The sequence below is a fragment of the Protopterus annectens genome, chromosome 4.part1, assembly GCF_019279795.1.
Source record: "Protopterus annectens isolate FY-2018-M chromosome 4.part1, PAN1.0, whole genome shotgun sequence".
NCBI classification, from domain to species: Eukaryota; Metazoa; Chordata; order Ceratodontiformes; family Protopteridae; genus Protopterus; species Protopterus annectens.
This window is the reverse complement of record NC_056734.1, coordinates 364,514,448-364,530,506: the sequence shown is the minus strand read 5'-3', so window position 1 is coordinate 364,530,506 and position 16,059 is coordinate 364,514,448. Positions and strand designations below refer to the sequence as shown.

Genomic DNA, 16,059 nt, shown 5'->3' with positions numbered 1-16,059 from the left:
ACAGGTTTAACATAGCAAGATATCTTTAAAAAAAAAGCAACGGAGATCTTCCTTTCTCCATTGCTCTTTTCTAAAGCTGTCTCGCTATGCTAAACTTGTTTAACATAGTGAGACAGCTTTAAAAAAAGCAACAGAAAAAGGAAGATCTCCGTTGCTTTTTTAAAGCTATCTCGCTATGTTAAACTCTTTTAACATAGCGAGACACCTTTTAAAAAGCAACGGAGATCTTCCTTTCTCCGTTGCTTCCACACACTGCTCTGATGTACTGTGTAAGCATACGCATGCGTAGTACATCAGAACTGCCGCAGAATACCGGACAGCTGCGGAAGGGCAGCACGGAGACATTATACAATGCCATTATTTAAGTAAGTTTTTTTTTTCTTAAATAATGTCATTGTATAATAGCAATAACCCACTTCTGGGTGTGGGTAATGCTGGATTTACCCACGGTTGTCTTTGTTTGGCCACTTGGGCTTCGACCTTGTGACAAAACCACACCATCCATGGGTAAATCCAGCATTACCCACACCCAGGCATGGGTTATTGCTTAAGTAATACATTTCTTTGTCAACTTGTTTCTTATCAACCAGTCATAAAAGCTGCTAGGGTTAAATGACAATTTGCCTATATAAAGTATTCTAAAGTGCTTTTGAAGTTATTTGTTTGCATCCTTACAAGTAAATGTGTGTGTGGGCTTTCTACATTAAATCATTCTTAAGTAGCAGATATAATTAATTTTATCTCAGGCAAACCTAAAATATTTATATTCTGGCAAATGACACCTGCTCTTCAGAAGTCAACAATTTAATAAACACTTACTTTCTGCTCCTTAAATGTTTCCCTGTTAAATACACTCAACACACAGTGGCTTACCATGTTTATTCTTTTTAGGAACCTGAAGGTCTCAACCAGATCTTTCATTCTCTCTTCTGGTCTCTAGTAAGCACATCATCAGAGCTTTAAACAAGACCATCATTCATGAGCAGCAAACCCTACTGCCAAAAATAACAAAAATAAATGATAAAAGAGTGTGCACATGCACACACACCACATAAACACACACATACTATATTTCATGTAGCCCTATTCTTTAATATATTAACTCTGAGTTGTAACACTCTGGAAAAGGCTGAATTTTGTTGCACAGTTTAAGGAGACTGCTGCTTCTGTTATGCAATTTCAGGCAATTCAAGAGTCAGGCAGTTTTGCTCCCAGTAAATCATGCTGCTCTCTTTTAAACAGTACTAATAAAACATGTCATGTTCATCATGAATTGCTTTATCAAAATTTGCTGCACAAATTCCATACTGCCTTACATTTGGGGAAAAAAACGTAATATTTTGGGGCAAAAAAGACAATTTCATTTAGTGGGAAAGTACAGTTGTGTAAGTAAACGTACCATAGCAGTACATATTCAGATGATCAGTGCTGCAGTAGCCTTAGCTATATGCACTGTATCATGCCAAGGATATAACAGCCTGCCAGCTTCCAAAGCTTCAGGGCACCTTCTACTCACCCAAACCATCTATCAGCTTGAACTGAGCTGACTAAAAAGACAGGTTTGGATGTCAAGTTCTTTAGAGCTTTCATGCCAACAGAGAGAGAGGGAGGATGAACCTTGAAAGGACAATGCTAGGAACAACAAGAAATAAATGTTGACACCTTGCTAAAAACAGCATATCAAAAAACAAGGGATTGGAGGGATGGAGCAACTACTGCAGCAGTGGTCATTTGAATATCTACTGTTATGGTGAGTTTACTTACACAATTGTACCATGTTCATCATACTGATCACTGCTGCAGTAGCCTCATCTATATGAGTAGATTATCCTTGCTTATTACATTTGGAAGGTGGAAGGTGAAGGGTCCAAGAGCCCTTGAAGAGTGGTCCTAACAAAGCTTGAACTGGACCCAGAGTAAGAATCAAGCTTGTAATACCTTATAAACATATGTACAGAGAACCAACTTGCTGCTTCTAGACTACTTCTCAGATCCAACCCTTTCCAAAAAGGCACAGATAAAGCCAAGATCCTGGTAGAGTCAGCCTTAACTCTGCCTGGAATAGTTTTACTGTGGTTAATATAACAAAAGGTAATAACCTTAGACAATCATTTGGAAATAGTCTAATTTGACACAAGTTGTCCCTCCTTCTCAACTTCACAAGAAGTGAACAATTGATCCGAAGATCTGATAGATTTAGTTCTGTCTAGATAGTACTTGAGTTGTCTGTAGACATTCAATATATGGAGTATCCTTTCTCTCTCATTTTTAGATTCAGGCTAGAAAGCTCAGAGATGAACTGCCTGCCTTAAAGTTAACTGTGGTACCACCTAAAGCATAAGAAACCCTATCTCTGTGGAAAATGAGATAGGGTTGACTCACCATAAGAGCTTGCAACTCAGATGCCCTTCTTGTAGAAGTCACATCAATCAGTAAAACAGCTTTCCGTGTCAAGACCCTCAAGTCAGAAAGTGTTCTCTAACACAAAATAAAGACCAATGAGGGGCACCCAATTTTCTTGGATGTCTTTTGAGCAAACCCCCTTTCAAAAATATTGTGACAAGAGAATGGATTGAAAGAGGAGGATCCATTGGCAGATATGATGAAATGGCTGATAAATGAAACGTGATGGAGGAGTAAGAAAGGCTAGAGGGATAGTAACTCACACAAATATTGTAAAATCAGAGAACAACTAGCCCTGAACGGGTGCTGGTCATGTTCTTGGCAACAACTAGAAAATATTTTCCATTTAATAATATACAATTGTCTAGTAGAAGACCTTCTTGCCTTCATTAGTACCTGTTTCACATCCTGAGTAAATAGCTGCCTAAAGGGAATTAATACCCTATCATCCAGAATTAATACCCTATCATCCAGGCAGTCAGATGAAGTTGATGGGGTGGTTTTGCTCTGATGAAGTCCTTGCACAGGATGAAAACTCTCAATAAACAAAATTTTTCTACAAAATTCCTTTTGTGTGAATTGTATACCTGGAGACCACCTTTTCCAATGTTATCCTATACTTGGTTGAAGTTGATTGAGGGCCTGGGGTGTATCAAACATCTCTGATCATGTATGAATAGATTCATTATGTGAAGAAGCTTGTGGTAATTGACCTTGGCTATTTCTAAAAAGAGAAAATACAGCTGTGTAAGATCTTACCATAAAAGTTGATGTCTTTCCCTTCACTGTTTAAGTATTCATTACAATAGGGATCCTCTGCCAAGGGTGGCCCGACATCCAGTGAGTATAACGAAGCTTATAGCTTGCTTTAAGGTATGCCATAAATCACACATTTGCTACTTGTGCAGCATAGAGCATAAAGATGACATCTGAATGTACCACCCTCAGAAATGACAGCCCCAGTAGGAACAACAGACAAGGAGAAAAAAGGTAATCAGTACATCCAGAAGAGTAAAGGACCAGGGGAGGAGGGAGGGAGTGAATACTGCAACAGTGTAAAGAAGGACATCTACCATTATGGTAAGATCTTACGCAATGGTACTATTTCCTTCCATTTCACTGTTGCAGTATTCATTACAATAGGGAGAGTGCCAAAACTCAGGAAGAAGAGAGGGAGGAGAAAGGACCAGCAGGAATCCATGAAGGATGACCCTAGCAAAATCAGCTTTAGCTCTGGAAATTCCATCTAACTTGTAGTGCTTGGTAAATGTATGTACAGAAGTCAAGGTAGCTGCCACAAGAATATAGTTAGTATCCAAACCCTTGAAAAAAGCACCAGAAGAAGGCACAGCTCTAGTAAAATGAGCCTTAACAGAAGAAGGAATGCTCTTACCATGAAAGGAAAAAAAAAAAAAAAAAAACAGATGGCTTAAGAAATCCAAGAAGAAATAATTTGCTTGGACGCAGCCAATCCTAAAGACCTGGGATGAAAAGACACAAAAAAGCTGATCAGATTTACAAAAAGTCTTGGTCTTATCCAAATAAAATCTAAGTTGTCTATGCACATCCAATGTGTGCAGCACCTTCTCACTGGCAGATTGCAGAGAGGGGGAAAAGTGGACAAATTAATAGACTGATTAAGGGACGACTCATTTACCAGCTTAGGCATAAAAGAAGGATTTGCACGAAAGGAGACTCTGTCTTTATGAAACACCAAAAGGAGCCTGTGTCAATTTTTCTAAAACAACATTAAGATCCTAAGGAGCAGGAACAGGCTTCCTGGGAGGACTAATATGAAGGATGCCTTTAAGGAATTTTTAGCTTCAAATATAGAAGGTAAAGGAGGTAATAAAGGAAGACAAGCAGAAATAGCTGATAAGTGGGCCTTAACAGAAGAACAAGTCAACCCATCCGTGAGCAATTCACACAGATAAGAGATAACCAAAGGAACATCCACAGAAAGGGGATCCAGGTTATGAGAAAGACACCAAACAGAAAACCTCTTCCATTTGGATAAATAGGATTTCTTAGTAATGGGTTTCCTGGCCTCCTGCAGGACCCTAAGCACATCCTTAGAAAAAAAGGTATCTATGTGGAATCAAAATCCTAATGCCCACAATGTCAGTTGAAGAGTGGACAGGTAGGGACAGTTGAGAGATCCCTTGTTTTGGGTGAGTAGGTCCACCCTGTGAGGTAACCTGTGATGATTGCCCTTGGCTAAATGCAGAAGAAGAAGGAACCAATGCTGTCTCGGCCAAAAGGGAGTCACCAACAAGATTCTGGAAGCATCCTGTTGTATTTTGAACTGGACTTTTGGAATGAGGGAAGGGAAAGCATAAAGAAAATCCCCTTCCAAGAATAAGAGAGGGTGTCCACCTTCCAAACCAGAGGACCTGGGACTCTGGCCAAAACAGAGGAAGTCTGTTCAAAGGGGTGGCAAAAAGATCCATTTGAGGAGTATCCCACTGGTGGACAATGTCCAGAAACACAATTCAATGAAGCATCCATTTGTGGAATTGAGTTAAGGACTTGCTTAGAGAGTCTGCCACAATGTTTTGACCTGAGGGAAAGTAAACTGCCTGAAGTGTCACGTGATACTGGATAGCAAGTTCCTACACTAGGAGTGCCAAGCGGCAAAGAAGATAAGAACTTATCTCCTCCGTTTGTTGGCATATGACATCACTGTAGTATTGTCTACAAAGATTCTGAGAGGTCCTAGAGATAAGAGAGGATGAAAGGCTGGAAGAACCAGCAGAAGAGCTCTAATTTCCTTGATGTTGATGTGGTGTTTCTGTTGATGAGGAACCCAGACTCCCTTCACCTTTACGGAGAGGAAAGCTGCTCCCCATCCCATGTCTGAAGCATCTGTGAACAGCTCCTGAGAAGGAAAATGTGGATGAAAAGGAAGCCATGGATTCAGAGTCAACTGCTGACTCCACCACTGAAGTTTCTGATTGAGACATAGAAGAGGAAGAAATAAAAATTAGAGGAGATGAGAATGCTGAAGCCAAACTACCTTTAGAAACCACTGAAGTTTTCTCGTGTGGAGTTTGGCAAAAGGGAGCACAGGAATGGTGGAAGCCATGAACTCCAGAGCTCTCAGAAATTCCCTGGCTGTTGGACTTCCAAGATGGGTGCACATTGAGTAACAGCTTGACTCTAGCTCTCCCAATGTGAAAACAGAAACTCAACAGAGAAGGCCAATAGAATTTTGTGTTTATGGGTAAATTTCAGTAACTGGATAGTAAGTGTACTGCCTGGTTGTCAGGAAAAAAGAAATATAGTGCCACTGGAAAAAATCAGCTACAAAAATTGAGGCAGAAACACTGGCTGGGGAAAGTTCGCCAGCTGTTCAGCAAAAAGCAATGCAACTTCCAGACATGACTTCCAGTAACCTACAGGAAGCTACAAGACAACTGCACACAGACCTGGTTAAAATAAATGAAACACTGATGGAGTATATCAACACAAACAGAAAAATCTTTAAACATATTCAGATGAGGTGATAAAGCTGCAAAAATCAGAGGTTTAAATGAAGAAATGGCTGACTGAATATGAGAATGCTCAGGAAGAGATGTTTCAAAAATAATAGAATTAGGTGACAGAACATTCAAGGAAAACCTGAGATTTTCAGCTATACCAGAGAAGCTGGAAGGAACAGACCGCATTAATTTTAAGAAAGCACAAATAAGCAATTTGACTGGTATTCCACAGCAGTTGTTAGTTGAAAGGGCACATTGTGTGTATGCTCCAAACTTGGCTATAGTAAAGACACAATCCTACCAGACAAGATGCAATCCTACCAGACAAAACTGTGGCAGGACAAAAATATATATTCACTGTCATTATTCTACCAGTGACTTTATGTTAGTGTGACAAACATGATGGACCCCTTATGTATAGACACACTATCCCTTAGGGTAACAAAGTTTTACAGTAGAGGAATGGCTGAATAATATAAGTTCTGAATTCTAACTATATTTAACATTGTGGGGCAGAGTATTCAACAACAATAACATATTTTGTTGTTTATTTTTTTTTATTTTTAAAGTACGAATTATGTTAAATAGGATAGAAACAAAGCAGATGGGGCAGAATCCAGTAGGAAAATACTTGAACTGAAAAAACCAAACTGCAGTAGTGCAAAAGTATTTAATAAAACACACTGTTAAGAATACTCTTTAAAAACAAAAGAAGATTAGCGCTTTCGTACCCAGCATGGTACTTCATCAGATCTAAAACTTTACTGAACAGTTACAATTTAAATAGAACTAATAATTAATGCTGCAAATCATGTGACTTCAAGATGGGTTTAAGGGGAATGAACTCATTTAACCCCTTTATACCTGTGGCTTGCAAAAGTAACATCATTTTATCTCTTGACATTCTGTTTTGTTAATTAAATCACTACCTCTAACACTAGGCTGACGTATCTCCAGAACTAAAAATTTAAAATAATGATCACTGCCCATTAAAGCAACATGTTTTGCAAGTGCATTTTTACTATCATTCTTCCAAATGCTATACAAATGCTCACGTATCCGGTCCCTTAAACACCTGTTGGTTTTGCCTACATAAAACATTTTGCAGAGTTCACAAGACGCTAAATACACAATATTCATTGTATTACAGTCAGCGGTGACTTTAAGTTCATACACATGCCCGGTCACAGGATGCACAAATATATCATCATTGTTGATATGAGCGCACATGGTGCATCTCTGACAAGGGAGAGTCCCTAGCTTATCTCCTCTATTACTGTTACCAGTACCTTTGTTGGACTTGTAACAAAGCAATCTCTTAAGACATTTCCGATTCTTAAAAGTAAAATGTGGTGTCTCTCCCATCACCTGCTTATATTTAACATCAGATTGTAGTAGTTTCCAATGTTTCCTAATGATATCACATACAACAGAAGAATCATTAGAAAAAGTAAGGCACATTCTAGCCTTGCTTGACTGATCCACTATCCTACTATTAACCAAGTCCATATTTGAATTCAAATAAGGCTTCGAACGAGTGTCCCTGAATAAGACAACCTCGTCTTGTGCCTCAAATATATAATCTTGTGAATAACGTTTATGTCTAAAGTTACTGGAAATTCCTTCAAAAAGATTCATACATGCGGCTGTCTTTTGTGTGCAGCCTAGCTGATCTGTAAAATTGCCCTTTTAACACATTTCTCTTAATGGACTTAGGATGCATACTTTTAGCATGTAGGATGTTATTAGTCTTACAGGGTTTAGTGTGAACCTCTATTTCAATACCATCTGGGGCTAAGATAACCTGCACATCCAAAAATGAAATCTTTTCATTGGAAGAGCTAAATGTAAACTTCAGAAAATTCATACTGCTGTTAAGGTATGCAACAAACTCACATAAGGAACAGTAGTCATTATCCCAGATAAAGAAAACGTCGTCCACAAAACGACTATAATGGAGGATAAATCTAGAAAAAATGTTATCATTGAGCACAAACTCAGACTCCCACTGAGTCATGACAATGTTGGCGTAGCTATTCCCACAAACTGTGCCCATAGCTACGCCCATTTGTTGTAATAGGAACCTTCAAACATAAATAGGTTATGATCCAAAATAATATCTAGCAGGGAGCAGATCAAATGAACCTTAGTAGTATTGTATACACTGTGCTGTGCTAAAAAAAGCCTGACAAAGTCAAACCCTATCTCATTAGGGATACAAGTAAAATGTGAAATAACATCCATAGTAACTAACAATACTTGATTGTCAAATTCATTTGACCTACATTCATTTAATCTCCGTAAGAAATGTTTAGTGTCCTTTAAAACATACTCAACTTTATCGAGTATGGGACGAAGTTGTTTCTCAACATAGATTGAAAGTGTTTCTGTAGCCCACCCTCTGCCAGATACTATTGGTTGCATGGGTGGATTAAAATAATTTTTATGCAACTTTGGGGGTCCATGAATACAAGGTATCATGGGGTGCTCTACTAAGGAATAATCATACAACTGCTTATCAATAGAACCCTCCATTAATAAATTTTCAATGCATTGTTGTACTTCTGCTATTAATCTCTGAACTTGTAAATCAGTAAGTGAAAAATAAGTAGTAGTGTCACTAAGCATGTCCAACATACCATTAGTGTAATGAATGGTGTCAAAAACTACTATTCCCCCACCCTTGTCAGCAGGTCTAAAACATAATGTATCAGAGGATACTAATTCCATTAAAGCAGAAAATTCTGCTTTGCTTAGGTTCTTAATACCAAGACTCCATCTACTCGAGAAATACTCATAAATATCATCCTGACATAATTTGTAAAATGCTTCAACTAAAGGGGGGTTTATAGGTACAAACGTACTGGGTTTCTTAAAATCAACCACATTCCTAACATTATTACCAAAACAAAGTCTAAGATACAAATTTCTAGTATCAAATCACAAATCATTCAAAACCTCTGTTAAATTGGAATGACCTCATGGTATAAAGTTAAGACCATAGTTCAAAACCTTTAATTGTTCAGCAGATAAAATCATGCTAGACAAATTGAACACTAAATTTTGCGTACTTTGTTCTGCACCACTTGTTCCATTTCTGGTGCTCCCAGGTTCTGTCTCTTTTTGCTGAAGCGAGTCCGACTCGTTGAACGCCCTCTCTCCTTCATTTTCAGTAATTCCGGTTCCATTAACCATAAAAAGGGCTGCTGGTCATCAACACCCTACTCGTGGCAGTAGCACTATTAGTATTAAGTACTTCCACTGTACAAGGAGCACTATCCGTTAAAGAGGAACTGGATAAGCCTGAGGGACGATTGAGTACATCGTTAGATAGTGGTGCCATTCTGTCAGCACTCAACTGCACACACTCATCGGTGCGACCCACTATTGCCGACTATGTTAAATAGGATGTTATACCTTTTTAGTAGTTCCTATTTTAAATCTTATAGTACTTAATTTATGACATTAGATGTGTTTGTTGTTTTTAGTAACAGCAAGAAATTTAAAGAATTTTACCTTAGTTCTTTAAGCTGCAATTCATGTATATAATTAATTGCTTTTGTGCTGTATTGGTTAATTGTGTAATTAGGGGGCAGAGGGGGAGTTCTCTTGTGTGGTTATAAACCTAACTGTTTTTTGTGCCTGCTGTTGTCTGAAGAAGTTTGGTCATTGCACCAGACGAAAAGCGCTTTACTTCATTTCCTCAGTGTGGCATTGTATTTTGTTTTTTTGTTCTCTTGTCTATTAAAGGCCTGAATAGCTGAAGATTCCAGAGTTCTGAAGTTCTTTATCCTGCATTTTTTTGTTTTTCTACAGTTTGAGGTGTTGGTTTGAAATTTTATTCTAAGAACTAAGACAACACAGGAATGGAGAAAGGAGATTCTGCCAATAGGGATGACTGCAATTAGGGATATAGATAATAGGCAAGAGGGGGCTGGAATTTATTGGAGAAAACGGGCAAAGGAACCAGGGTATTGGGACCAAATAACTAGAGAGGAAAAGATGATAGAATAGGAAGACGCCAAGAATTTATTTGGACTGCAAGTTAGAGATTGCCTTCCCTATCAAGGATTGATATCAGAGTATAAGGAAAGAGAAAGAAATAGGGAGGTCCTAAATGAAAAACCAGCACTTTTAGAGTTTTTAATAGAATCTAGAACAGAAGCTGCCATAAAAAAAGGAACAATTAGCAGAGCATATAAAATATTGTATGATAACTATAAGAATCAATTAGAGGAGGTTAGAAAGGATTGGAAAGAGAGATTGCAAGAAACAAAGGGCGGATATATATATGTCTCTCAAACATGCAACAAATGTAGAAAGTTTAGGATTTTTGCTTGGTAATATTTACAGAGATATTTGTTATACCCCAAGTAGATGCCAGAGAATTTTACCTCAGGTAGACAGCAAATGTTGGAGGCGTGACAGGCAAGAAAGAGGTAATTGGGAGCATATTTTCTGGGAGTGCAGTGAGTTGGCAGACTTTAGGGATTCCCTGCGGGATGCACTGTTGGAGATGCTGGGTGGGCAGATTTATGTAATGACGGAGATGATTTTTCTGAGCTATGACATAGAATCAGAATTGTCTAGACATGGTAAGGCCTTGCTGTGTCTAATTACAATGGCTGCCAAAAAAGCAAGTACTAGAAAATGGAAATCAAAATCTAAACCAACTATACTAGAAGTAGTGAATATAGTAAAAGACAAAAAATAACTGGAATTAAGATCTTTAGAAGAGGGCAGGAGCAAACTACATAGGAAAATGGGAATTGTGGGAACAATACATACAGGGAGGAATGAGGTTTAAAAGAAGGCAAAACTCAAATGAGCTCTGTAATGTGTATACTAATGTGTGTGCATGTACCTTTAAGAAGCTATCCAAGGACTTGCACAAGTGTATAAATACTGAGCACATGCAACTCTGACTGCCATTTTGTAGTTAGTTGTTGAGATGTAAGCATGTATATATATATAAGGTCTGTCTGTTAACCAGTCCGTTTGTATTTTATGATGTTGCTATCTATCCTGATGTGTTTCTATATATTAAAGCATTGAAACAAAATACCCACCTGCTTATCATCTATGTTAGAGAGGGACGAGCGACATGGTGTCAGAAGTGGCATGTCTATAAAAGGACATGGTGTTAGAAGCAGCATGTCTAAAGGACTTGAAGCCAGGATGGAATTCAAATTCTTCAGTTCGAGAATGAGAGGCATTCAGTTGAAGCTGGAGGCATATACAAGAGTCAATCATCCCTAAAATATGCATACTTTGCAAAATAGGTCAGAAATGAATTTCAGATGTTAAAACTTGCTCAGCACTGTTTTATTTGCTAGATATAAAACAAGGCATACAGAATGCTCTAAATGATTTTCACATAAACCTATACATCTGATACTGATATTCAAATTACTATGGAAAATGTCTGAAATAAAGTCTGAATTGTATGAAACTAAAAAATAAAGGGAAATAACCGCAATTTTGCTAAGCACTTATTTTTGTATCACTCAAAGATATTGGAGTTATTAGAAGTGTATAAAGTGTTCCCATGTTTGTGCAGTGTTACAATAAAGTAATTTCACAGAATACAGCCATTACAGAGCATATTTCTCAAAGTGAAGTATTTCAGAGTTTATTGTGCATTTGAATGTTATTACAAATTGGTGAAACTTTTGCAGATTTTAGACAAGGGATCAAAATCCTGGTGAAACTTTTGCAACATATATAACTGATTTGAGAAATAAGGCTAAATTGTGCAGATCTGGTGATTTAAGGGATGAGTTGATAAAGGACAGACTTGTGTGTCGTATTAAAGATGATGCTGTGAGAAAGATTTTGCTTCATGACAGTGATTTAACTTTGAATAAGGCCACTGAGATTTGTCAGATATAGCAGCTCACAGAAAAGCACACAGATATGCTTACAAATGAGAATAGCTCTAGAAGGCACAGTGACAAAGCTCATGTTGATAGTATGCAGCACGTAATTAAAAGAAACAGGCCTAAGCACATGGCAGTAACTGTAGCCCCTGCAGCACTCACTGGTAAACCCCAGAGCTTTCCAGCAAATTCCAGTGTTCGCACAGTCTCAGTGAAGCATAGGAGCAAGTCAGCAAACTCAAAGCATGGGCCCCAACTTAGTTTCATTGCCAACCGTCATAATTGTTGTGGAAATCATGAATCTAAAAGGGAGAAATGTTTAGCTTTTGGTCAGCAATGCCATAAATGCAATAAATGGTATCATTTCAAAAGGTTTTGTAAATCAAATGGCCCACTTTCTTTTATTAAAAGGGAACATTTTAAGAAACAAGTTGATCAGTTAGAGAGCTGCAACCCTACTCTTTATGTGGATGGTGTGTCACTGCTTCATGAAACAGTCAATGCAGTAGTTTAAGGGAAAAGAATGAAGTATTTTGCACTTTTTGGATAAATGGCAAACCCATAGAGCTCAAAGTTGACACAGGTTCCAAGTGCAATTTTATGTCAGCAGAAACATTTGCTATTTGTATAAAGTCAAAGATTTGATTTGGCAAGGTGTGTAAAGCTTGTTGCTTACAGAGGTGAAGAAATTCAAACCAAAGGCTCAGTAGTGCTTTCATATTACTCTGCTGGTAATGTTATTTTATGTGGTCAAGAGGCATGTCCAGTCATTATTAGGGTTCAGAGACAGTTTGAAAATGGGACTGCTTTCATTTAAAGGAAGTCCATCAAATTAGCTTGAAAGACCACTAGTCTAATTTCGCCCAGTACAGTTTTTCCACCTATGCTGATCTTTTCAAAGACAAATTAGGGAAGCTTCCAGTTGTGTACTCCATGCAGTCAGATCCAGATGTTAGTCCAGTTATCAGGCCAGCTCAAAAAGTTCCAATAGCTATGCAGGACAGAGTCAAAGCCGAGCTAGATAAAATGGTGCAACAAGGTGCAATTTGACCAGTTCAAACTCCAACTGAATGGGTATCTCCCATAGTGGTAGCTCATAAGAAAAGCTCAGATGACGACAGAATATGTATTGACCCATGAGATTTGAACAAAGTGTTAAAAGAAAGACCTCATTCTCCAATGTGCACAGTATAAGAATTTGCAGCCTTGATGCCAAATGCCACTGATTTTTCTGTCTTTGATGCGAAGAGTTAATTTTGGCAAATTCAGCTTGACAAGAAATCATCCTTGCTCACTATGTTTAGTACTCTGTTTGGCAGGTACAGATTTTTGAGAATGCCATTTGGGATAAATTCTGCAAGTGAAGTCTTTCAACGTGCAATGGGGCAAATTTTTTCTGGGTGTCCTTGTGCTATTATAGTCAACAACATACTATTAGGAGGTCATAGTGAAGCTGAGCATGACAGAAACCTTAGAAAAGTTCTAGAAAGGGCACGTCAAGTGAATCTTAAGCTCAGTCCACAGAAATCCAAATTCAGGCTACAAGAAGTTACTAATATTGACCATTTATTTACCATTTCAGGCTTACAACCAGACCCTTGCAAGCAAAAAGCCATTCTCGAGATGCCAGTTCCAGACAATCTTCAAGTCCTGCAAAGTTTTCTTTACATGGATAACTATCTAGGCAAGTTCATTCCAGACTTGAGTCAAATATCAGCACCACTCAGAAAGGTGACACACAAAGATATATCACGGTCTTGGTTGGAGCAACACCAAAAAGCATTTGATGTCCTGAAACAGAGAATTGCTAGTCCACCAACTATCAGATACTATAATGTTTACAAGCCAATTACTCTTTCATGTGATGCTTCGAAATTTGGTCTAGGTGTAGTCATTCTATAAGAGGGTCAACCTGTTGCCTATGCATCAAGAACTCTTACCGAAACTGAAATGCAGCATGCCCAGATCGAGAAAGAGCTTTTGGCAATTGTGTTTGCACGTTTAAAGTTCGATGATTATGTTTATGGTAGACCTAGCCAGATCGAAACAGACCACCGACCTTTAGTCACTATCTTGAGAAAGCCTATGCATTCAGCTCCAGCCAGACTGAAACATACGATGCTGTGATTAAAACAGTATAATTTCACACTAGTCTACAAGAAAGGCAGACTTCTTTAGCTTGCTGATACATTATCCAGATCACCCATAAACAGCACAGAACAACCTTGATTTTTAAGTGACGAAAGTGAGAAATTTCCTTCCACATCATAAGTTGAGAAATCCATAGATCCTGTTTTACAGAGGCTCAACCACTTTATCTATCAAAGATGGCCATCAAAGCAATCTAGTTTATCTCAAGAAGTGCAACCTTATTTTCCATACAGAGAAGAGATTTGTATGACAAAGGTAACATTCTGAAAGGTCCAAAAGTGATTGTTCCAAGGTCCTTGCAACAAGAGTACATTACTATCTTGCATCATGGTCACCCAGGTACTGACTGTACCAAAAGAAGGGTGAGAAGACTAGCATTTTGGCCTTCTATGTCGCAAGATATTGAGAAAGCATTTTTATCTTGTTCCATGTGTAATAGTACAAAGCCACATCAACAGAAAGAACCACTTCACCTAAACCGGATTCCTAAACTACTTTGGTTGATAGTAGCCACTGACATCTCCGAGTGGAATGGTCAATATTATTTGGTATTAGTAGACTCTTACTCCAACTGTTTCAAGATTGACCTACTTCCTAACTTAGCATCCAGTACTGTCATTACGAAGATGAAACATTATTTTGCAGTGCATGGTTGTCCACACAAAGTTATTTCTGACAATGCATGCAGTTTACAAGCCAACAATTCAAATGATTTTCTGAAGAATGGGACTTCACTCATGTCATGAGTAGCCCTGAGTACCCACAGTGAAATTTGGCAGAACGTGAAGTTCAAAGTGCAAAACAGTTACTTAAGAAGTCAGAAAGAGATAATAGTGATGTTTTCCTGAATCTCTTGAATCTCAGAAATGTTCCTCGTGATAAACATCTTGGTTCACCTGCTCAGAGACTTCTGTCGAGACAACCAAAACCACATTACCAATCAGTAGTCAATTGTTGGTGCCATGTGTCAAGAACAACGGGTCAGTGAAAGCCAATCTGTTGAAGAAACGCCTAACTCTGAAGTCCTACTATGATAAAACCATCAAACTGCTCAATCCATTACGAGAAGGAGAAGTGGTAAGGATGCAAATGTCCAGAGCTTATGATCGGATTGGGGCCATGAATAATATTTGTCCAGAGCAAAGATCATATCACAAGGAGCACAGTTTAGGTGGAATTGGAAACATTTGAGACTGGTGTCCAAACCTATACCACAGGACATAGCCTGTGAGAAAGACTCTATCTCAAGAGTGAGTTGTCTGGTGTTTCAGTTCCTGAAGAAGTTCCAGAGAATATTCCTATTCCTGTGATGAATCCAGAAGTTCCTAACATGAGTTGTTCACCAAGGACTGTCCCTGTTGCTAAATTTAGTCCAGATTGTTACATTATGAGATTTGGTCATATCTCTACACCCTGTAGCAGATACATGGCAACTTGGACATGAACATAAACGTGTTTTGTTTCTAATGCTTATAGCAATGCATGTTTAATGTTAATATTGTTTTTACAAAAGGGCAGTCTTTGTAAGAGGGAGGATGTAGATCAATGTATGTGTATGTATTTACCTTTATGAAGCTATCCAAGGGCTTGCACAAGTGTATAAATACAGAGCATGTGCAAGTCTGAGCCATTTTGTAGTTAGCTGTTGAGATGTAAGCATGAATGTGTATAAGGTCTGTCTGTTAACCAGTTTGTTTGTATATTAAGATGCTGCTATCCTGATTTGTTTCTATGTATTACATCATCTAAACAAAATACCCCGCCTGCTTGTCATCTATGTTAGAGAGGGACAAGTGACAATGTTTAACTGAAAATGATTGGATGATCATAGGTGATGTATAATATTTGCAACTGGGAGTGTGTCAGTATGGTTTGTGATGTAAAATGCTTGCAACTAGAATTGTGTCGGTGTGGTTTGTTTTCATTTATATAAATGTATGATTGTCTATGTCATAAGTGATGGTTTAATAAAGATGTTTCTTGTTTAAAAGAAAAGGGGCAGGGATTGAATAATTTATGTAATGTTTATGTTATATGATATACAGCAATATATGTGAAGCATAATGTTTATAAACGTAAACTTGTTAATACAGTTTGATTACTTTTAGAGTCTTTTCTCAGAAAAAGTCCTTAGAATGGGTTTC

The 16,059-nt window shown here is 38.1% G+C and overlaps 1 protein-coding gene across 1 annotated transcript in view; it reads right to left on the bottom strand.

Moving 5' to 3' along the window:
• Positions 1-16,059, bottom strand: part of CCDC39 (coiled-coil domain containing 39) — a 1,972,012-nt gene that overhangs the window by 1,026,243 nt on the left and 929,710 nt on the right. The gene's annotated exons all lie outside the window — the stretch shown is intronic.